Below are 14,100 nucleotides of genomic sequence, written 5' to 3'. Positions count from 1 at the left end.
GGGAAAAGCAAAGAGAAAAAACCTACTCCATGGAGACTAAACAACATGCTACTAAAAAACCAATGGGTCAATGAGGTAATCAAGAAGGAAATTAAAACCTACCTTGAAACAAATGATAATGAAGACACAACCTCTCAAAATCTATGGGATGCTGCGAAAGCAGTGCTCAGAGGGAAATTTATAGCAATCCAGGCCTTTCTCAAAAAAGAAGAAAGATCCCAAATGGACAACTTAACCCTCCACCTAAACGAATTAGAAAAAGAAGAACAAAAAAGTCCTAAAGTCAGCAGAAGGAAGGAAATTATAAAGATCAAAGAAGAAATCAATAAAATAGAGACTCAAAAAACAATAGAGAAAATTAATAAAACCAAGAGCTGGTTCTTTGAAAAGGTGAACAAAATTGACAAACCCCTGGCCAGACTCACTAAAAAGAGGAGAGAAAGAACCCAAATAACCAAAATTATAAATGAAAAAGGAGAAATCACAACGGATACAGCAGAAATACAAAAAACCATAAGAGAATACTATGAACAACTGTATGGCAACAAGTTTGACAATCTGGAAGAAATGGACAATTTTCTAGAATCTTACAGCTTGCCAAAACTGAATCAAGCAGAAACAGACCAACTGAACAGACCGATCACTAGAAATGAAATTGAAGAGGTCATAAAATCACTCCCTACAAATAAAAGTCCAGGACCAGATGGCTTCACAGGTGAATTTTATCAAACATATAAAGAGGAATTGGTGCCCATCCTCCTGAAACTCTTTCAAAAGGTTGAAGAAGAAGGAATACTCCCAAAGACATTCTATGAGGCCACCATCACCCTCATTCCAAAACCAGACAGAGATACCACCAAAAAAGAAAACTATAGGCCAATATCTTTGATGAATATAGATGCAAAAATTCTCAACAAAATCTTAGCCAACCGAATCCAACAACATATCAAAAAAATTATACACCATGACCAGGTTGGGTTCATCCCAGGTTCACAAGGATGGTTCAACATACGCAAATCAATCAGCATCATACACCACATTAACAAAAGAAAAGTCAAAAATCATATGATCATCTCAATAGACGCAGAAAAAGCATGTGACAAAGTTCAACATCCATTCATGATCAAGACCCTCGCCAAAGTGGGTATAGAGGGAACATTCCTGAATATCATCAAAGCCATTTATGATACACCCACAGCAAATATAATCCTCAATGGGGAAAAACTGAAAGCCTTCTCACTCAAATCTGGAACAAGACAGGGATGCCCACTCTCACCACTGCTCTTCAACATCGTTTTGGAAGTCTTAGCCACAGCAATTAGACAAACAAAAGAAATAAAAGGCATCCATATAGGAAGAGAAGAGATCAAACTGTCACTGTATGCAGATGATATGATACTATACCTAGAAAACCCTAAGGACTCAACCCCAAAACTCCTTGAACTGATTAATAAATTCAGCAAAGTGGCAGGATATAAGATTAACATTCAGAAGTCAGTTGCATTTCTGTATACCAGCAATGAAACATTAGAAAAGGAATACAAAAAAATGATACCATTTAAAATTGTACCTCACAAAATCAAATACCTCGGAATACACCTGACCAAAGAGGTAAAGGACCTATATGCCGAGAACTATAAAACTTTAATCAAAGAAATCAAAGAAGATGTAAAGAAATGGAAAGATATTCCATGTTCATGGATTGGAAAAATCAATATTGTGAAAATGGCCATCCTACCCAAAGCAAGCTACAGATTCAATGCAATCCCTATCAGATTACCCATGACATTGTTCACAGAACTAGAACAAACAATCCAAACATTTATATGGAACCACAAAAGACCCAGAATCGCCAAAGCAATCCTGAGAAACAAAAACCAAGCAGGAGGCATAACTCTCCCAGACTTCAAGAAATACTACAAAGCCACAGTCATCAAAACAGTGTGGTACTGGTATCAAAACAGACAGACAGACCAATGGAACAGAATAGAGAATCCGGAAATAAACCCTGACACCTATGGTCAATTAATCTTTGACAAGGGAGGCAGGAACATCAAATGGGAAAAGGAAAGTCTATTCAGCAAGCATTGCTGGGAAACCTGGACAGCTGCATGCAAAGCAATGAAACTAGAACACACCCTCACACCATGCACAAAAATAAACTCCAAATGGCTGAAAGACTTAAATATACGACAGGACACCATCAAACTCCTAGAAGAAAACATAGGCAAAACACTCTCTGACATCAACATCATGAATATTTTCTCAGGTCAGTCTCCCAAAGCAATAGAAATTAGAGCAAAAATAAACCCATGGGACCTCATCAAACTGAAAAGCTTTTGCACAGCAAAGGAAACCAAAAAGAAAACAAAAAGACAACTTACAGAATGGGAGAAAATAGTTTCAAATGATGCAACTGACAAGGGCTTAGTCTCTAGAATATACAAGCAACTTATACAACTCAACAGCAAAAAAGCCAATCAATCAATGGAAAAATGGGCAAAAGACCTGAATAGACATTTCTCCAAGGAAGATATACAGATGGCCAACAAACACATGAAAAAATGCTCAACATCGCTGATTATAAGAGAAATGCAAATCAAAACTACCATGAGATACCACCTCACACCAGTCAGAATGGCCATCATTAATAAATCCACAAATAACAAGTGCTGGAGGGGCTGTGGAGAAAAGGGAACCCTCCTGCACTGCTGGTGGGAATGTAAACTGGTACAGCCACTATGGAGAACAGTTTGGAGATACCTTAGAAATCTATACATAGAACTTCCATATGACCCCGCAATCCCACTCTTGGGCATCTATCCGGACAAAGCTCTACTTAAAAGAGACACATGCACCCGCATGTTCATTGCAGCCCTATTCACAATAGCCAGGACATGAAAACAATCCAAATGTCCATCGACAGATGATTGGATTCGGAAGAAGTGGTATATATACACAATGGAATACTACTCAGCCATAAAAAAGGATGACATCATGCCATTTGCAGCAACATGGATGGAACTAGAGAATCTCATACTGAGTGAAATGAGCCAGAAAGACAAATACCATATGATATCACTTATAACTGGAATCTAATATCCAGCACAAATGAACATCTCCTCAGAGAAGAAAATCATGGACTTGGAGAAGAGACTTGTGGTTGCCTGATGGGAGGGGGAGGGAGTGGGAGGGATCGGGAGCTTGGGCTTATCAGACACAACCTAGAATAGATTTATAAGGAGATCCTGCTGAATAGCATTGAGAACTATGTCTAGATATGTTGCAACAGAAGAAAGGGTGGGGGAAAAAACTGTAACTGCAATGTATACATCTAAGGATGACCTGACCCCCTTGCTGTACAGTGGGAAAATAATAAAAAAAAAAAATATATATATATATGCATATCTATCCCATTCTTGAGTCTGATTAATTTGTAAGTTTATCCAACCATACTCTTTGAGTTTCTAATTTCTCACAAAGCAATGTACACAAATTAAAAATATACATTAACCCTAAACAATTGTAATTTGCATATTGTGCTTTTAAATAGGATTTTAATTTATTGGAGTAGAACTTTATTTGGATCAGATAGTATCTTCTTTCTGTAGAAGACAAATTAGTTCAGAGCCTGTCTTGACTTACATAGCAATTACTTCTTCATTAGTTAAAAGAAGTTGACAATTCACTGCACTTTCTTAATTGTACCATCTTGGTTTTAGAGTCAATAATAGCAACAAGATACCCTGATCAGGAAAATCCCAGTATTTACTATTGAGGTAACAACAAAGAAAAGTGGCAGACAGTTCTTGTCTGATAAAAATATATGCAAAGTAGCTTTGTCTTACTTCCTAGAAAAATAAAAAATAGATTAGTTCCCTTCTCTTTGTTCCCACAGCTTTGCAGCTCTTCACCTACATACAATATAAAACAGATTAGTTTCTGATTACATAGAAGGGGATTCATGCTATTTGGGGGATTACATTATACTTTTAGGATTATATCATATATTTTTATTGTGAAAAATTATACAGTAATATTACAGATAATAAAGAATGATGTTATCTTAAAAAAAAGAAATATGATACACATTGACAAATCCTTTGAGATACTTGATAATAAATAATTTATAGGGAAATTTGTAGATTCTTGCATTTAATTTAATCTTTAACTCACTGTAATTTGAATTCCTTTCTTAGCACCCCACCACCTAAATAGCTTTTAATAAAAGTTGCCTTTGAGCTCTTAACACTCTCTCTCTGCTTTTTAGTTTTTAATATCCAGGTAATCTGCCTGGCATTTTCTCACTTTACACACAACTCTTCCTTCTCAAGACTCTAGTCTCTGGGCTTCTGTGACACTACAGCTTCTAGATTTAACTTTCTGAGTTGTCTTTCTCAGTTTCTTATTTATTTATCTGCTTGTTTGATTTTCAAAAATTTTTATGCTCTTTGTTTTGTTTGTTTATACTCTTTCTTATCCTGATGTTTAGAAATTTTTAATTCTAAAGGATTTTGTATTCAAATGGTGTCTTAAAAAAACAAACAAACTCTACCAGTATTTCTTAACTCTGACTTCACATTACAATCGCCTGGGGAGATTTTACAAAACAGGACACCCACAGAAGTGTTATTTCAGAATTCCTGGGGTGAATTCTGGGTGCTTTTATATTTTTTTAAAGCTCCCTCGGTAATTTTAAAGTATAGCCAGATTTGAGGACCAGTGCTATTTACATTCTCCGGGAGTGATCTCATCCACTCATAAAGCTTCAACTACCTGCTCCTCACAGAAGATTTATAAATATGTATCAGCAGCTCCAGCCTCTCTCCTGAGCCACAGGCTTGTTACAGATAATTGCTCAGTTTGGATTCCTTCTTTCCTTTACTCCCTGAATGTTTTTGAGTGTTAGCAAGTGCTAGGCGCTCTGCTAGACACAGGGATTCACAAATGAGCTAGATATTGTTCCTGCCTTCAGGGAATTTAAGTAATATATGAAATAAAGACAAATACATAGACAGCTACAAACTATGTTATAACCACAATACAGGTAAGAGGAGAACATAGGATATACAGCTAACCCACATTAGGCAGAAATTTGGAATTTGGGGGAATTTTGTCTCAAAGATCTACAAAAGACAAAATATGTCTCAAAAAATGGAAATATATTGTCCAGATATAAAAGATTTGGTGATATACAGGGAGAGAGAGGATTACTGACAGGAATAAGAATAAAACTCGGAATATTTGGAAAAAGTACACACACAGGTTTCTTTGGCAGAACTTTTTCTTCTTTGTGATTTTCCTAAAATAGCTCTGCTATTTTTATAACTAGACTTTCCAGAACAAATGTATCTATCAGTTAAAGGGTTTCAGTCAAAATTTATATAAGAAACATTTATATGTATGCCCTCAAAAGCAAAATCACATGTGGGAAGTTGCCAGCTACATTCCAAAACGTAAATGGTAGGATGTTAGATTCGTGTATACGTATTTTAAAAATCACATTGAATATAAACAGGAGACACATATCTTCACTGGTGCTGGTCCTGAAAGAGGCAATCAGACTCTCATACGCAGTCTGTGACATTTCTCTGTCATCATGCACTTTGTCATTGTCTTGAATATTTCAACTATGTCTTTCATATTTAGCTTTGTTTTCATCTAGAGTTGTGTAATAAGTCACAAAAGTTAAAAAAAAAAAAAAAGTTGAGGTAGGATTCATAAGAAGGTAGCAAGGGGCATGACAACAAGGATTAAAATGGAACCGCTACAGCACTATACAAAGAAAATTACTAGCAGGAATATGAACAAAGCTGAATTTTGCAATTCTTTCATGCCTAATCATCAATCATGTGCCCTGAAGACTCACCAACCTTTCTTGTCATAGAGTTCTTTTAGATGCACCAGAAGGATGGAGGCCCTCAGTTCCTTTGAATCTGATAATTGGTCTAAAATGTTCCTTTCATCACTCATCTATTTAGCATCATAAACTTTTTTTTTTTTTTACAAATTTTGTGGGTTACAATTTACATATCATGCAATTAGCCCATTAATGATGTACCATTCCATCATTTTTATTATATTCACAAAGTTGTGCAACCATCAATCAACGCAATTTTAGAACACTTTCCCTACCTCAAAAAGAAAACCCACACTACTCAGCCCCAGGCCCTTAAGTCCTCATCTCCCCAAACCTAGAAGAAAACTAGTTTTGAGTTTTTTTAATCTTTGTCTCTGTAGATTTGCATATGTATTTTTTATATAAATAGAATCAAACAATACAGTTCTTGTGACTAGCTTCTTCCACTTAGCATGTTTTTAAGTTTCACCCATGTTGTGGCATGTATCTGTATTCATTCCTTTTTTCAGCATCAAAAATTTGGTTTATTTTTAGTGATCTCCTAACTACATTAGTGCTGGGGTCCAGCCCCGGCCATCAGGGGCGGCAGACACAGGAAGAATAACGGAGATGCACACACTCTCTAGTAGCGCTCAAGCAGTCTCAAATTTATTGGTGAACAGCAGCAGCTTATATAGGGAAATAATGTAAAACTTACATCAGCAAAAAAGATCATTATCTCATAACCGTTCCAGGGTTACAGATTAAGTTACAGATAGAAAAAGGTACCTGGATCGGGGAACGTACACCATAAACCCATTATAGAGTAAACAAGCAGAAAGCTAGAAGCACAAACAACCTTGTAAATGTCAACTACATCTCATTGTCCTTTAACACATATGTCTGTTTGCTACCCAGCAACAATCTTACTTTAACTTCTAACATTGATAGATTTTTATACTTATACAATAAAGTAATAATCATCAATTCCTAATGCCTACATACTATATTGTAAGAACTAAATAATTGTGCTGCCTAAGTAAAGCATGCCAATATTATCTAAGATCATCATATGAAAAAGCAGAAACCTCCCCAGAAGCTATTATTTTGGAAGTAGACAGCAGGAGCCATAGCTCCAAAGATAAACTAAAGGCTAACAAACAAAAATAGGTTGAAGCTTAAATAGAGAATAATAAATTCCTTTCTTGAGGCAAAAAGAACACAGAGTTAAGGCACAGTAAGCAAGGCATGGATCAATTATTACAAACAAAAAAACAAAAGCCAAAGGTATGTATCTCTAGGCACTGGTCTCTAATGCCTGGTGGGGTTTCGACGCCTGGTAGATATGCTGGTTTGCAGAGCCTTCTTCAGAATCTCCTGGACTTTGTCATCAGGCAGATTCCTTTCTTCAGAGTCCCCTGGACTTTGTCATCAGGCAGATTCCTTTCTTCAGAGTCCCCTGAACTTTGTCATCAGGTGGACTCCCGTCTTCTGAATCCTCCGGACTTTGTCATCAGGTGGATTCCATTCTTGAACCTTGGCTCCCAGCACAGTAGTAAAATTGATTTCCACTGGAATCCAATGAACTTAGCTATTTTATTGTGGTAAAATACATATAAAATGTACCATTTAAATTACTTAAAGTGTACAGTTCTGTGGCATTAAGTCTGTTCACAACGTTGTGCAACTGAAACAGGAGGGAAGGGGACAGGGCACAACCTTTAAAAGAAAACGACAGCCATTGCGGACATTACAAAAACTGGTTAAAATGAATTAGGCCCAAGATGACAAAAGATTCAACTTCCAGTGGATCCTGAGCCCCATCATGTGCTCACTAAAGTACATTAGGTAAATGACAGGCCCACAGGTGCCGCGACAGTTCCAGGATAACCATAGAAGTGGGCTGTGGCCCAATTCCTAGAAATCCCCGCCCCTTCCCCCCAAATAGTTGAAGTAACCCTTCTATTCACTAGCCTAAGAAATGACCCAAAATTACATTTTTTCTTCTTTATTGAGGTCTTATTGGCAAATAAAAAGTTGTATTTAAGGTGTAAGACCTGATGCTTTGATATATGTATATCTTGTGGAATAACCCCCATAATCAAGCTAATTAACATATCCATCACCTCACATATTTACTATTGTGTGTTTATGTGTGTGTGTAGTGTACCCACTCAGCAAATATCAAGTATTCAATTACAATATTGTTACCTATAGTACTGCTGTACATTAGATCTCCAGAATTTACTCGTTTCATAATGGAAACTATGTTTTTTTTGTTTTGTTTTGTTTTGTTTTTGCTTTTTAGGGCTACACCCTAGGCATATGGAGGTTCCCAGGCTAGGGATCTAACTGGAGCTACAGCTGCCGGCCATAGCCACAGCCATACCAGGTCTGAGCTGCGTCTGCGACCTACACCACAGCTCATGGCAATGCTGGATACTTAACCCACTGAGCAAGGCCAGGGATTGAACCCACAACCTCATGGTTCCTAGTCAGATTCGTACCTGCTGCTCCATGACAGGAACTCTGAAACTATGTGTTCTTTGAAAACCTCTCCCAAACAGGACCCTGACCCTATGGGGTTCCCTGGTACAAATCCTTTCTGTGTCACTTTGTTTCTTATTTGTGGGAAATAGGCTTCATTCAGCCTCCTTGACCTTCCCTGAGTTCCAAAGGGCAGATTCAAACAGTGGTTAATCAGGAAAGGGAGGGGTGGCAGAAATGAGCAATCAAGAAACAATAATAGTGCAGCACTTGGTCCCGTTTCCTTCTCAAGGAATATAATAACACTGTCTTTGAATTTTTTAGCAGAACTAAGGCCCCCCGCTCCCAGGGGGAGGATGGTAGCTTCAGGCTGAGCTCAAGATTCCCTGTTAACCTCACCACAAACCATTCAGAAGAAAGTCACATATCTTGCAGCCCTCATCCCAAATTTTGCCCTCTTTTTCTGTCCCAGTGGTCACTTTCCTATTAGGTCTCTGTTTGGCCCTGTCTGTTTCAACTATCGACAGTTTTTCTCCAATAGGATCCAAATTTTTAGACTTTTTGTTGTTACTACAAATTTTAGACATGCAATACCTCAACTTAGATCAGGTAGAGAGACTTCTCCTCTGAAGGCAGACCAGCATCAACTCCCAGCAGGAAGTAGTTAAAGAAAGAGACCTCTGCCTCAATTCCCAAGAAGTATCTGGTGTTTGAAGTCTCTCAGGGGGGAGTTGTTAGGAAACCATTGACTGAAACCACCTGCCCTGGCCAGCTTGCATGAATTCTCACAACAGGAAGTCCCTATAAGAAGCTCGGATCTGACAAGCTGCCCCCAATCAAAGGAATGTGGGAGGGGCCAAAATGAGGAAGGAGATGCCAGCCCATAATTTCCTGCCAACCTCCCAGAAGCTCTTGAGCTGGAAACCACTTTGACTAAGAGATATGCCAGGAAGGGCCTCGACTCAGACCAAATATGGGCCCAGGCAAGATGATTGGCCAGAGACAATCCACCTCCATAAAACCAGAAACCGTGCGGTCTCCCAGTTTCCCTTACTCCACTGCTCTCTGCCTGGGCTCCCCTTCCAATAACATCTTCTGCTTTGTCAGTACGTGTGTCTCCTCGGACAATTCATTTCTGAGTGTTAGACAAGAACTTGTCCTTGGGCCCTGGAAGGGTTCCCACCTGGTAACAATGGCAGACGTAACACCTGGATAGAACAGCCATTGGAGGATCTGAAAAGGAAAAAGGAAAAGGTCGCAGGTAGGAGGGATGAAGGAAAAACCAGAACCCAGAATCTGAGGTAAGCAGCTTTTTTTGTTTTTCTTTGGTAACTTCTAACCTAAGTTCAGTGGTCTGAAGCACAGACACAGACACTGGGGCACAGATGGGAACAGAGCTAAAAGCAAGCTAATTCTGGCTCAAAGGGCAGAGAAAAGCCTAAATTTTCCACTCTTTCCTTTTCTCAATTCTCTCACCCCAGGCCCCAAGCCATTCTGTGGTGGCAGGGGGAGACCTGGCAGCAGGATTACTGAGGAGCCAAAATCTTTAAGGAGATAAACTTCCTCTCTGATCAGTGAAACTGACTCCAAGAGGGGGTGAGGCCCTGTTGGCGCTTTTTGTCTCTGCTCTATCACCTCATCCTAAAGGCAAATGCAGTAGTGGAAACACGTGTCAGTGGGGTAAGAAGCTGCACTTTTCTGACCGGGATAATGAAGAAGGGAGCCCTAAGAAACCAGAAGGTACAGAAGAGATTGTGGAGAGGGAGTTCTGGGAAAGCAGACCCCATAAGTAGCATATGAGTCCTCCACTCACTCCTGGGCTACACAGACCTTGTTCTCATTAGAATATCAAAGACTTGGTGAACTGGACTAAGAGGCCATCCACTGGCCAACTGTAGAGGTCAAGTGGGAGAGAGAATATTCTTTCAAAGACTGAACACTGGAGTGACATTGGGGCCATAGTCACAAAAGGTGATTGGAATTGTGATCTGAATAGGCTTTGTATTTGAGAGGAAAGAGAAATTCAAGTTGGAAGATGAAATTAAAAAAAAAAAATGAGTTCCCATCATGGCTCAGTGGAAATGAATTTGACTTGTATCCATGAGGATGCAGGTTCCATCCCTGGAACCTTGCTCGGTGGGTTAAGGATCCGGCATTGCCCCAAGGGGTGGTGTAGGTTGCAGACTCGTTTTAGATCCCCTGCTGCTGCGGTTGTGGTGTAGGCCAGCAGCTTACAGCTTCACTTCGACCCCTAGCCTGGGAAACTCCATATGCATTGTTGTGGCCCTAAAACAAAAAAAAAGTAAGGTGTAATGAGTACTCATTTACACAAACCACTAGATTAGACACAAGTCTGTGGTAAGTATACAATCAATTTGTTCAAGTGACCAACTGGATTAGATGCCCTCTCTTTTAATAAAAAGAGATTTATGCTTATATCCATTGTCAAAAAACAAACCAGCAATTGTAGCTCTGTCAGAAATGTGTTTAAGTAGGAACATAAGAAGCATAAAAACAAAAAACAAAATATCGCATCTGATCTGTTAATTGTTTTTCCAGATGTTTGGAATACCATTTTATGTAACACGTTTATAACTGAGATCTTCGGACATCAGTGTCTGAAGTTCCCAATGTGGCTCAATGTGTTAGGGACAAGACGTTGTCTCTGTGAGGATACAGGCTCAATCTCCGGCCTTGCTCAGTGGGTTAAGGATTTGGTGTTGCCTCAACCTGCTGGTTTAAGTCACACATGTGGCTGGGATCTGGTGTTACCATGGCAGTGGCCTAGGCCTCAGCTGCCTAAGAACTTCCATATGCTGCAGGTGTGGCCATAAAATAAAGTTCAGATTAACTGTATTAAACACTTGATCCTAGGAATTTGTGTTTTGTATAGAAACCATACTTCCAAAGATTTTAAAAAGTCTTTTAAAACTCAAATATATACTTTTAAAAATACAAATCTTTTTTTGTAAGTTATATTTCATTGTCTAAATGCAAGTGAATTGTTACTAATTACTAGTGCTCAATTTCCTTTTTTCCTAAATAATATTAAAGGAAACACTAGATATTAATTGGAGAATTGAATGATTTCCTAAGAATAGTTATTTTTTCATGATTGATATAAAACATATAAATTATTTCTAGCACATTAGAATAAGATTTACTTCTCTTTTTTTTGGCTTTTTAGGGCTGAAACTGCAGCATATGGAAATCTGAGTGAAGCCAAGGATCAAACCCACATCCTCATGGATACTATTTGGGGGTGTTGTTACTGCTGAGCCACAGCGGGAACTCCAGTGGGTTTACTTTTTAAATTCAGGTAGAGACTAAGAATTTTCCCTTATGCATCTAATTATAAGTGTCATTTCAAAAACTATTTTTACTTTGACTCTGGCTTAGTCATATTTTTAATTCTAATAGTTGGAGTATATTTAAATGTTTAAAAATGTAAACTATATATTACCTTTCTCATTTGATAAGTATAAATTTTTCTGATCCCTCTTATCATGTTCACCAAAGAAGAAAAGCGAACATGATATAATAGATACTTGCTGAAGAATTAAATAAAATTGTCTTGTTCTAGTGCCTTATTTTTTGAGATATGTTTTAAAATTGCTTCAGTGTCTTTAATGGATTTTAACCTACCCAGATTTACTATTTCTTGTTTATATTATGATATTATTTATTTTAAAGGAAAACTTCTTTATGTTTTTAGACGCTTAAACTTATGCAATAGTTATGTTTTAAATGTAACGACATCTACAGATGTCTTTTATTACAAATATTATTTTGTTAAACAGCTTGACTTCTCAATTTTAGCCTTATAAATAATTTGTGAATTTTAATTCATCTTTTCAAAATCTGTGTTTATTTTTGGTTTAACTTAATGTATGATTTTATTATTTTGTTTTTCGCTATGTTTTAATGAATTATTTTCACTGTTTTTTCTTGAATCCCACTTCTGGCTTCTTTTTGTTGGAGGATAATTCATGGCTCTGGAGGATAATTTGTGGGTCTGACTATCTTTAAATATATTTATTTCGCATTACTCTTAATGATAATTTTATAGTATGTATCATTTTGTATTTACAGTTCTGTTTTCTTAGTACTTTTCTCATGGCATCTACTTTTATATTCTGGTGCTTAGGGATATTTTCTAAAATTCATGTTCGGCAGTTTTCCTATGGTATGTTTAGATACTAGTTGAGAAAAATCTGCTCTGTGTTTTATGAATTTTTTAATTTGAGAAATTTTTCAACATGTTGAATTTTTCCTTCATAGATTCTGGGAAAAGTGTGTGTGCACATGTGCGCACACACACACAGTCATATTATCTCATCAAATATCCCTTGTCTCTGTTTCTTTACTAGAATATGTTGGGACTTCTTGTACCACCTCCCATATTACCTAGTGTCTCTTTATTATCAATTATTATTTAACTTTTCTATGCAGCAGTTAGAAAATCTTAAGAGATTTTCACCATTATATTGTAATTGATGCTGGAAAGATGTTACTGGAATCTGGGTTCTTGTTCATGGAGCAGAAAAATGAACTTCATGAACACACAGGCAGCAAGCAAGCAAAGTCTTTATTACAGAAGAGCAAACAGCTCCCAGGACAGCTGGGAGGGGGAAGAAAAATCCCCCTTCTCTATTGTCTTTTAGGGGTTTTCATCCCTTAAAGATGGGGGTTACCTAAGTGGCATCCAGAAAGATGTGGTTTTCTCCCATTGACCTTGCCCTGTTAGCTACATCAGTCCTTGTCTGATACGGGTCTTAGGGGTGGAATGTCCTGCAGATCTCATGGTTTGTCTTTCTCTTCCTATAGACTGCGTCACAGGGAGTTAGAGATTTATGTCCATCTGTGCATCTGCACACTCCTTATAGTAAACAAGGCCTGTGGGGATGTTACTCCCTGGAGACCTTAAGCCACAAATGTTAATCAGTAGCCATATCAAAGAATGCATCGAAGCCCATGCTCCTACACTGACTACCTGAGTTATTATTCTGCCTCATAATAAATCCTCCTTACCTATATCCAGTACTTAAGTTCTCTTTTAGTTGTTATTAGTTTTGTCCCATATATTGGCATTTTTACTGCATTTTAAAATTTCCAAAGTTTCTATTAAATGTTGCTTTGTTTTCAGTTTCACAACTGCACTTTCATGTTTAATAAATTCCATTTCTTTATAAATTTTTCATTATGTAACAATTATACGGTTGTTCTATCATCTTTCTCTCTCTCTCTCCCTCCCTCTCTTTTTGTCATTGTTTCTAGTCTGTTGAATGTCTTCATGGACATAGATACTTTCATGTTCGGCATTTTTCATGTTTGACATTACATGTTTAAGAGATAATCTGCTAAACTGCTAAGGTGATTTGGTATTTGCCTAAATCCTGGTCCTGTGGAATGTATAGATCTTCAGTTAGAAGATTTGCTTGGGGCTGTGGGTGTACACTTTTAGGTTTTGGTCCCTTTTGTTCACAACTCAGATGGTCCATTGGAACTCCTCAGTCATCTTTTGTATATGGAAAACACAATTCTAGCTTTAGACTTCAGGAATGGATGCTAGTTATAATTACTTGACAAATGCAAACTATTTATCTTCAGTCCTTAGCTAGCCTTAGAGCTCTTATGCCATGTGTCATATGTCAAATCACAGATTCCAGACCTCATCATAGTGAGTTTCATTTGTATTTTTAATCAAGATGTTTCTTTATTTTCAAAAATGACAATGTTCTTTTTCCACCCAACAGTATATTTTTGCACAAGTG

This window comes from Sus scrofa, chromosome 4, assembly GCF_000003025.6.
Source record: "Sus scrofa isolate TJ Tabasco breed Duroc chromosome 4, Sscrofa11.1, whole genome shotgun sequence".
NCBI classification, from domain to species: Eukaryota; Metazoa; Chordata; class Mammalia; order Artiodactyla; family Suidae; genus Sus; species Sus scrofa.
This window is presented reverse-complemented; position numbering follows the sequence as displayed.